Consider the following 10,503-nt stretch of genomic DNA (forward strand, 5'->3'; position numbering starts at 1 on the left):
TTTCCCAAAAGTGACTATGCTGAACTATCTGACAATTAGTATCCTTCCCTGGCAAAGAGCTTAATGTGGGTAAGTTAGAGAAAAGATGGAAGGGAGCAAAGCTGAACAGTAAAGGAACCAGCTGCCCCAGCCATGCTTTCTCCAGCACTCAAGCTGACGGTATTAAACTCCATCTTACCCCAGGACTGTGAGTTTTCCAAGGATCTGTGCCTGTTTAACTCTCTATTTCATGAGCCAAACATTCTATTTAAAACAACCTATAAGACTAAAAATATGTATGATGTTAATTTTTCGTCTTCCAAGGCATGGAAACAGTGAATTTCCCCTATTGTCTAACTGGCTAGGCGATTGCTTTAGTTATTCAAAACTTTCATAGGTAAGACTTTAGATACCCTTATCTTTCACATCACTTTTCTTTTGACATCAGAAAATAGTTCTATGTCAAGACTACCTGATCTTAAATGTCAGTCTTTTCTTTGCCAATCTGTGGTTCCTGCCATTTAGGCCTCATGGAGCCAGAAGCCTCAGAAGTATGTCCTTAGGACCCAAACCACAGGATGCCAGCCAGCAGGTTACAATACCACCTGGCAACATGCAGAAAGGTAAGTTTTCCTGATAAGAACTGTAAATCAGTAGAGGGAGAAAATAAGCTCAGACTATAAAGTATTTAAAAAAAAAAAAAAAAACAAGCTGTGACTGTATGTAGCACCTGGCAGTTCTTAATGTTGGAACATAGCATCTCCTCAGTATTTCCAGAAAGGAGTGGAGGGTGGAATACAGGCAAAACCTAACAAGAACTTTCTAGCAAAATCCAAAGATAGCTAAAAAAGATGGCTAACTGCACATATAATGCTTGTCATGTGGCCCCTTAACCAAACAAGAGAAAGAAAAAACAAAAGGAAGTTCCTACTCTACTTCTTTAACTTCTAGTCTGCTTTATTTCAGAGCCATTTAATCTTCCAAATGTTATTTCTCCAAGTTTGGAACCAAATGAAAAACTTCCTAAGGCTATCAACCAGATTCCTGACCCTGATGTCTGGAACATAGGTGAGCAAGGGTGAAACAGTTAACATAGTCATGAATTGAGGCCTGGACCCTGAGCCCTGTAGCTAATAAGTACTACAGCCTTGAGGAATTAAGTCCTAAAACTCTTACCACAAAACCTTTCACCAGAACAATCAAAATAGTAAATCTAAGAATACCACCTGTCTCTGGAGCAGCAGCCCAACAAAAATGAGTTTAACTAAAATCTAAATTCATTTATAACAGTTAAAAGATGATTCTTATGCTACCAATATCTGTTCATGTTCAAAACTGTTACTGGTATAAAGTGAAATTTGTAATCTGAAAGGTTGGGATTTTTCTTATCTCAAGTGACGTCCTTTCTTTAAGATACAGCATGTTATAATAGAGACCTCACTAGCTTTCAGTCAGATCTGGGTTCAACTATCTGCTCTGTCCTTAAGGGAAATTACTTCTCAAACTCAACTCCCTCATCTATAAAAGGCTGCCTCAGAGTCAACCTCATAAGGTTAACTAATATTAAATAAAGTTGTATGTGTGTGTTAGAGCAACACTAGCTCCTGTATGTAAACTCCAAATGGTGTTAATATCATGGCTTAACACAATAGACATTTTCTTGTATAAATCCCAGTACAAGTATTCAGTGGGTGCTGGTGATTCAAAGATACAGGCTCATTTCATCTTGTGATTATCATCTTTCACATTTGGCTTTCAAAGCTGCCACAAAAGGAGAATGGCAATTGCCTTTTAACCACCTCAGCCTGCGAGAGAATACTTTCAATCATATTCCATTGGCAAAACTAGCCACGTGATCATACCTAAATGTAAGGGAGGTGAGGATGTAGTCCCTGGCAGGGCAGCCACTTGGCAACAACAACGATGGAAGGGAAATTCAAATCTCTACTACCAGCTACCCTTCTCTGCAACAATAAAAAATGCTAAGTACTTGTGTTACTTCTTTCTAGATAACTTACATCATACACCTTCATTTGTTCTTAAGACTTTTGCTCCAAAAATGCTGGTTTAAAAGGTAAGATAAACCAACTTTTCATTGTTGGAATAGAAAGCAGAATGCCTTTAAAGGTGGACTTTTTTTTTTTTTGAGAGAGAGGGTCTCACTCTGTCACCCAGGCTGGAGTACAGTGTGCAATCATAACACACTGCAGCCTCTACTCCTGGGCTCAAGCAATCTGAGTAGCTGGAACTACAGGCACACAACACCACACCCAGCTAATTTTATTTTTCGTAGAGACAGGGTCTCACTGTGTCACCCAGGCTGTTCTCAAACTCCTGGGCTCAAGCAATCCTCCTGCCTCAGCCTCCCAAAGTGCTGGGATTACAGAAGTGAGCCACTGCGCCCGGCCCTAAAGTTGGACTCTTAAAGTAATATGGCCATTAGGTCATAGGCATGACAGATGCCTAAGTTTCAATTACAAACTTAAAAGATCTGTGCTGTGGGCTCTGAGTACTTCTATTCCTTCTCAATGACTCCGCTTCAGACTATATTCTATCAAGGACTTGCATATACAACATTTTGATTCTGTGTAATATTTTCAAAGAATAAAAGACCAATTCCTAAAACTGTGAAGGGAAAAGAATAAGCATACTGTACATGAACCAGGTCAGGATTCCCAGCCAAACAAGCTTGAAGGCACATCCAAGAGTTATAGGAGCCATTAATGTAGTTACCCACCACACATACACAGGGGAAAGGGAAGGTGCAAAGGAACTAAACAACACAGAAGTTAGCAAAAACTCAATGATTCCTACTCTGACACTTAGGAATATGAACTATGTTTGACCAAGTAACTTCAATCTCCTATACTTGGTCATCCAGACTAATTCTCCAGTTCCGGTTGCCACTTAACTTTCCTCTTATGGTCATCTCCTATAGCGACTCAAGAGACCTAAAAAAAGAGGTTATGAATCATAAACATCCTAATAACAAAAAATCCTAGAGAAAAGGTAAAAACAACTTTTTAAAACTAATATCATAGCTTTAACTAATATCATTTATGTTGTATTCTAAACCTTTAAGAGTCTTAGACAAACTTTTCTTTTTAAAAAAATTAAACCATATTTTCTATTCTAAGTACCTCTTCCACTCACAGTAGAATGCAGGGAAAGTCCTGATGGATTTAAATTAGACTTTGGAGGAAGGGCTGTTCAGAGCTCGATTTGAAATGCTACTAACACGTATCAAGCTTAGGTCTGCCATAAAAACACTTGCTATCGAAACAATACTACTTCAATCTTCTCTTTTTCCTCACAGGTCAGAAAAACGCATGGAGAAATTGTGGATGAAAGAGCCAGCAGACAGAAGATTTATTTTTTTTTTAAACTTTGGTAAAATCTTAACTGCCAAGTTTTAAGTAACAACTCTTACCATTATTGGCATCCTCACATGTTTTTTTATTTAAATAAAGAATGTATTTCCTATGACAAGTTTCAATTGTTTTTTTTTTCTTCTTCCTTGTTTTCACATTCTCATTTGTCAATTAAAAGGCTAGAGGGCTTATTTGCCTACTTCTCTTCTTAGTAGGGGAAATACAGTCATCATCAGTATATGAGCTATAATGCTATTCTATAATTGGGTTCTTCATCCTCCAATTTTTTTCTCCAAGTCACTTACTATATGAACATCAGATCAACTTTCTTCAATCAATCCTCTATACAAATTTTCCTGTTTAAAAGATGTATTTTTCATGAGAAGCTGAGTTTGGAACCTGGCTCCAGGTCTACCTTCCTAAATCTATAAAAAGTCAATTTACTCCCATCTTAAATATGTCTTATTCTTTTTCACTCTGTTCATTTTTAAACGTCACCCCTTGCTCTTCTATCATTCAAATCCCTGTTCCAGCTTTCTTTTAAATTCAACTTTTATTCCTCACCTCATTTAAACCTCTCCTGTCTTCTTTAGTGACTTCTAACATGGCAGTTAAATATAGACAATTTTATTTAACCATACCACAAATCTTCATGAAGGAAGTTAGAATCATGTGTTGCTTTGTACTTGCTGTGCAACTAGCCTGGTGCTGTGCATCTGATAGAATACTTAGTGCTTAAGCTGAACCAAGACAAAATTTATGACAGGCCAAAATCAGTTCCTTTTAAGCTGTAGTTTTTTATTGTAGCTAGCTAATCCTCTTAAAATAATGACAATTGGTTTTTTGCTAGTTAAGTGGTTGGTTCAGGGGTATTTAGATTTACAATTAAAAGTAGAAATTATAGGCAAATGAATATTTTCTGTCCTTAGGAGGCTCATCCCCACCTAAATATTTTCTAGATTATTTTCAAATAATCTTTTTTTTTTTTTTCAGTTAAAGCAGAAGAAGGAAAATAAAACTAGGCACTTTTAATATCCGTTACATGCTAGTATATTTTGTACAAAGGAGGGCTACTTTCTCCTTTATATTTATATAATATAAACATGACTTAATTTCACCTCTTGATTAAGTCCTTATACATATTTTCAATTTTTAATTTACACTTTGGTATTAACACCAGACTATAAAAACAAAAGAATGTTCTATAGGAAAAATGGCCCAATATCATCAGATATCTTCCTTTATCATATTTTAGATATATAGAATCTTCCTCTAAAAGGTCATGCAGTCTTAACTGCAGTAACCACATAATATTTCTTCCAAACAAGGATACTTTTGAGCATGAAAGGGGGAACTATCAATAATTATCCTGGGGCAACCAGAATAACCAGGTTGGCTACCCTAGTCTTAAGAGATAAAACATCACCTACTAGGCAATTGTGTGATTCAAAATATGGGTGCCAGAGCCATTCACATCTTTAAGAAGTTTTGAGGCCCTTGGAAGAAGGCACAAATAGAAGTTAAAACATCACTTTTTGGCTTGTAATATAACATTTGTTCAAAGCTTCAAGAAAGATCAAATAAACTTACAGAGGAAAAAAAGTAGAGCTTAAAAGTAATTGCCTCAAAGGCCTCCTCGATTCTTCAAAGTCTTAATTATTCCTCTATGCTCCCATAACTGGTGCCTTATGTCTCCATATGACCTTTCATTCTGCTTTATTATTGTTAAACTGTAAGATGCTTTGGGATAGGTATGATCTTGACTATGTACTAATCCTGTGCCCACAATCAAGGTTGCTGAATGCGGAGAATCTATAATTTATAGATACGATGGGGTAAAAAGAGAATACTCTGGGCTAAATATTTCTATCAGAATAAATCAACCTTTCAAAAACTTTGGAAACCAGCTTTTCTTATATTCTCCAAAAAGTCCTATTAAGGCAATTTATATTTATGGAATAGTAACAAGAATTTCCAGCTATAAAATTTCTTCCCTAAAATCAGGTTTTAAGGTTCCTACCCTTACATTAATGGTCTGAACTATGGGAGAAAAAATTCCAAAGGCCCGTTACTCATGTCCTAGATATGTACCAAAACATATCGCATTGGTTCCACATCTTTATCTTTCCCATGGTTGATCTATACTTCATGGGCCTTTTTGTGCAAGCTTTCCAAGCAGTTATGGTATAAAACAAGTTTAAAAAAAAAAAAAAAACCTCAAATACTTTAGTCTCTTTTTCCCACATGCTCCTTTACAAGACAGATGATGTCTTGCACTTGCTGCAGCACCTGACACACCTGTGTTCTCAAGGAAAATAATCAAGTATTTACTGTTTGTGACACTATTTAAGAACTGTAGTGGCATCAGGAAAATGAGGTGATGATGATGAAAGGGTACATTTAGTTATAAGATGAATGAGTTCTAGAGAGCTAATGTAAAGCATGGTAACTATAGTTATTATAATGTATTTGTATACTTGAAATTCACTAACGGAGTAGATCTTAAGTATTGTCACCATACGCACACAAAAAACTATGTCAAATGATAGATCTGTTAATTAGCTCGATTGTGGAAATAATTACATAAGGTGTACTTATACCAAAACACCATGTTACATGCTTTAAATATATATAATTTGTTAATCATACCTCAATTTCAAAAAATAAAAAGAATTGTAGTGGCCATGGTCCAATATAAGGGAAAAATGTTGACAACTACAGTATAAGGCAATGGTTCTTAAGCTTTAATGGATATCAAAATTATAATAGTTGGAGGGCCAGGCACGGTGGCTTGAAGTGGCTGAGGCAGGAGGATTGCTTGAACTCAGGAGTTCTGGGCCGTAGTGCACTATGCCAACTGGGTGTCTACTGTAAGTTCAGCATCGATATGGTGACCTCCTGGGAGCAGGGGACCACCAGGTTCCCTAAGGAGGGATGAACCAGCCCAGGTCAGAAATGGAGCAGGTCAAAACTCTGGTGCTGATCAGTAGTAGGATTGTGCCTATGAGTAGCCACTATACTCCAGCCTAGGCAACACAGGGAGACCCTGTCTCTGAAAAAAAATCTTTTTATATCAGTTAGAGGGCTTGTCAAAACACAGATTGTAGGGCACCTCACCCCCTAGAGTTTCTGATTCAGTAGGTCTATAGTAAGGCCCAAGAATTTGCATTTCCTCAAATCTCCAAGTGATGCTGATGCTGCTGATCTGGGTATGACACTTTGAAAACCACTGGTATAAGGGACAGTTTAAGTGCTGGGGAGGTAGAAGCATGGAGGGAGGTTACAAGAAAATGTAAGGGCTTAATCCCAGATACAGGTTAGAAGATGGCTTCACAGAGAAAATGATCTTGGATTTAAACATTTGGCATTCCTAAAAATAACAGATCCGAAGAATAGCAGTATTGGAATTTTAGAACTGTTCTATGCAAAGCCAGTCCTTTACACAATTTTTAGTAGGTAAAGTTTCTTTAGCGTAATTCTGCTATTCTACCATCTTTTCAACAATCTTTTAAGACGGTCCCATTTCCTTGCCTATCTGTTCATTAAACCTTTCAAAGTGATACTAACACTGGTTTGCAAACTTTGGCTTATAATTTACATCTTAGATGCCAGCACCAGAAAGGATGTAAGGAGCTATTTGTTGCTAAGTCCTGGAGAAAAGAACAGCTATAGGTCAAAGAAAAACACAGAGAACAGATATCTCAAGTATACTAGTAACTATTAGAGGTAATATGGTGGCTCTAGCCTGTAATCCTAGCACTTTAGGAGACTGAAGTGGTAGGATCGCTTGAGGTTAGGAGTTCAAGACCGGCCTGAGCGAGAGTGAAACCCTGTCTCTACAAAAAATAGAAAAATTAGCCAGGTGTGGTGGAGTGTGCCTGCAGTCCCAGCTACCTGGGAGGCTGAGGCTATGATGATGCCACTGCATTCTGAGGCAACAGAGCAAGACCCTATCTCAAAAAAAAAAAAAAAAAAGGCAACGTGGATTACAGAGTAATAAATATAATCTATAAAACTTACATATTAGGACACAGAACAAATCTAAAGTGTAGACAAACAAAATATCACTACTGTTTTTTGTCCATCCTGTAGCTTACTTTAGCTTTCTAGAGCTGAATGTTGGATATTCTAGGCAAGTTCCCACCAGCAACTCTTTTTTAAACATAAATTCACTTTCATTGGCTCCCACCACCTCTCCCTGCTACTTTGCTTGAACAATTGTAACCAACCCCAACTTTTTACCCTCCTCTAAAATAATATTTCCCAATCTATCCTCACCAATAAGAACACCTATTATGTTCCCTATAGATCCCTCATTTTGAAAGATTTGCAACTGCATTTATTGAATAATTTTTCTATTTTTAATTATACACTAAACTACCAATCAGAAATCATAATTAGATGAGAGAACCAGAACTTAGTTGACAAAATCTAAGCCAGAAACAAAGAAATATAATACTTTAGTCTTTTGTTGGGCAAAAGTTTAAGTTTTATTAGGATTTCTGAAACACTGAAAGTTTCTAAAGAATCTCAAGGACTACTAGAATTCTTCAATCCTAAAAGCTCAAAAACCTGTAACAAAGGCTTTTTCAATCACCAGCTTACAGATCTATCTAATCATTAGCCCAGAGATTTTATTTTTAATAATTAACTCTAAAACTATAATCTATAATTTAGGGATAAACACCAGTATATTCATAGATAGAACCAGCAAGGATTAGATTGAGTTTAGAGTATTAATTCCCACTAGCTCCTAGAATGACCCTTGTGTAAATGCCTTGGTCTCACTGCTTTTTCCTTTTCAAATATAATCAACCTGGCTAGAAAACCAGTCTGAAAGAAAGCTCAGCAGGGATCTCAGATAAAGCAGGAAATTTATGCATTGGGAAGGAATGAATAAAGCACTTAAGAATAGAAAGAATAGATGTGTGGTGCATTTTTATTTCAAAATCACCATTGAAAGACAAGTTTGGTTTTTGTTTGAAAGTTGGTGAGCTTGTTCACTGCTGCTAAATGAAACAGCTTTATCAGTTGAGGATACTGTCACCCTGACAAAGCATTACTGAGTGCAGCAAAGCCTGACTTTGGATTCTGGTTTGGTACCTACTTTCCACCCTTCCAAGCTTTTAGCTCTTTCTTCCTCAGAAATTTCTATCTGCAGGTATCTGAATAAAAAGTAGTTATGGGTCATAGTATTAATAACACTGTCAACAATTGCACCAGATCACTGCAATTTAGAGCCTGAAAAATCATATTTCCATTTTATTTTTATTTTTCTTCAGGTTAAACAATAGAAATTTATTTTCTCATAGTTCTAGAGACTGGAAGTCTAAGATCAAAGTTTCAGCAGGCTTGGTTCTTTCTGAGGCCTCTCTCCTTGGCTGGGAGGTGGTCGTCTTTTCTCTGTGTCTTTACATGATCTTCCCTTTGTGTGTGTCCACATCTCTGTTTTCAATCACACTGGCCCCATCAATCTGCATAAATGATACTGTAATAAATTTAGACATTTAGGATTTCATAAAAACTATTTTAAAATATTTCCTAACAATCTAAAACTGATTTGCCAAAACAGCACCTTTTTCTAAAATGCTTTGTGCTAAGCTTACAATGAAGTTTTCATTCTTAGCAATTTTCTTTCAGGAAGCACTTTAACAGTTTGCTCCTCCTTCCTATGAATCATCCAGGCCACCCAGGTGCAAGAATAGCTTTTATAAATTCAAAACAGTGCCTAGGTCAGTGGTTCTCAGCCCTGAGAACATTAAAATCATCTGGGTAGATTTTAAAAATAACTGTGCCTGGTTCTTTCTAATTAATTGGTCTGGGATGGGAACTTGGCATGGTATGTCTTAAAAGTTCTCCAGATGAGTGTAAGGTGCAGACAAGATTAAGAACCACTAACCTACAAGAATGGCTTGAGCCCAGATTCCATCAACACCTATTTCTTTTTAGTGTCTTAATCTGAACCAACAGCTGTGAAACACACTCCATTCAGCTTAAGGACCACTAATTGGAAAAAACAAAACAAAAAAGATAACAATTATTTGTTTACAAATTATTCAAGTAAAAACAAAATGTCCCACCCCCATGATCCTTTTCAATAAAGCTACATTCAGTTTTTGCCGTCAGGATGGGTTCTCTCAAATCATAGCCTCTAAACTACTGAAATGTTGCAGAAATCTCAGTATTTAGCACCCAAACTAATCTCCCAGACTGCCTCCTACACCTTGGACGGCACAGAATTTTTTGTCATATCTTTTACTTTTTAGTTTGGAAAACTATCACCAGATCTACCTGTGGTGTCAACACCTTTCTTTTTTTCTGTCTAACCTTCAAAGGCCCCAAGTCCCTTTTCTCCATAATGCCTTCTTGGGTCATTTCAGGCTCCACTGATTTCTTCCTTATAGTAATTTACAGCCTCTACCACTTTTTTTTTTTTTTTTTTTGGCATATGTTGTGCTGCCATTTAACCTTTCAACCACTTTGGGACTTGTTTTTCTAAACACTTTGGGGATAAGAATTGCTGCTTATGGTTTTTTTGGTGTCTCCGTTTTCAGAACCAAGGCTCACAGGTGTGAGCCTCACTAACAAGTTGTAACTTTCCGGACCTCTTGTCCTCTCCGAATGTTCACTGAGCTCTCTCCCCAACCCGAAAACACCCTCAGATTCTATTACTGCCTTTTGAATTTTGGGATTTTACAACACATGCTAAACATAAACAGCTAGACACAAAATTCCTGTCCTTGGTGATTGTTTTTTTGGCTGTTCTGCCCATCTCCTTTCTAGTTCCCCGTCTCTCCCCTCAAAATCTAAATTACCTTTCTAGCTAGACAACTTCCACAAACAAGGCTTTTTTCTGGGGAACTGCCCACCTCTAACCGGTCCCGTTCCTTCAAGTGCCCATTTCTAAGTGCTCTTTCCGCTTTTCTAAGATGGCCGCCACGAAGCCCAGGGAAGGAAGCGCGAGTTCCACCCCTGCAAGGCCACTATAGTCCTGCGGACCAGAGACGGCAGGGCTAAAAGAGGATGAGCCAGAGGAGAGGACCCCGGCAGGGAAGGGCCCGAGGAGCGAGGGCCACAGGGCCCGCCCGGACAGTCCCCAGGCCCACGCTTAGCCAGCGCCCGCTCGTCACAGGAAGTGGGGGGCCCCCACGGG

This window comes from Lemur catta, chromosome 6 (genome assembly GCF_020740605.2).
Source record: "Lemur catta isolate mLemCat1 chromosome 6, mLemCat1.pri, whole genome shotgun sequence".
In the NCBI taxonomy this organism is placed as follows: Eukaryota; Metazoa; Chordata; class Mammalia; order Primates; family Lemuridae; genus Lemur; species Lemur catta.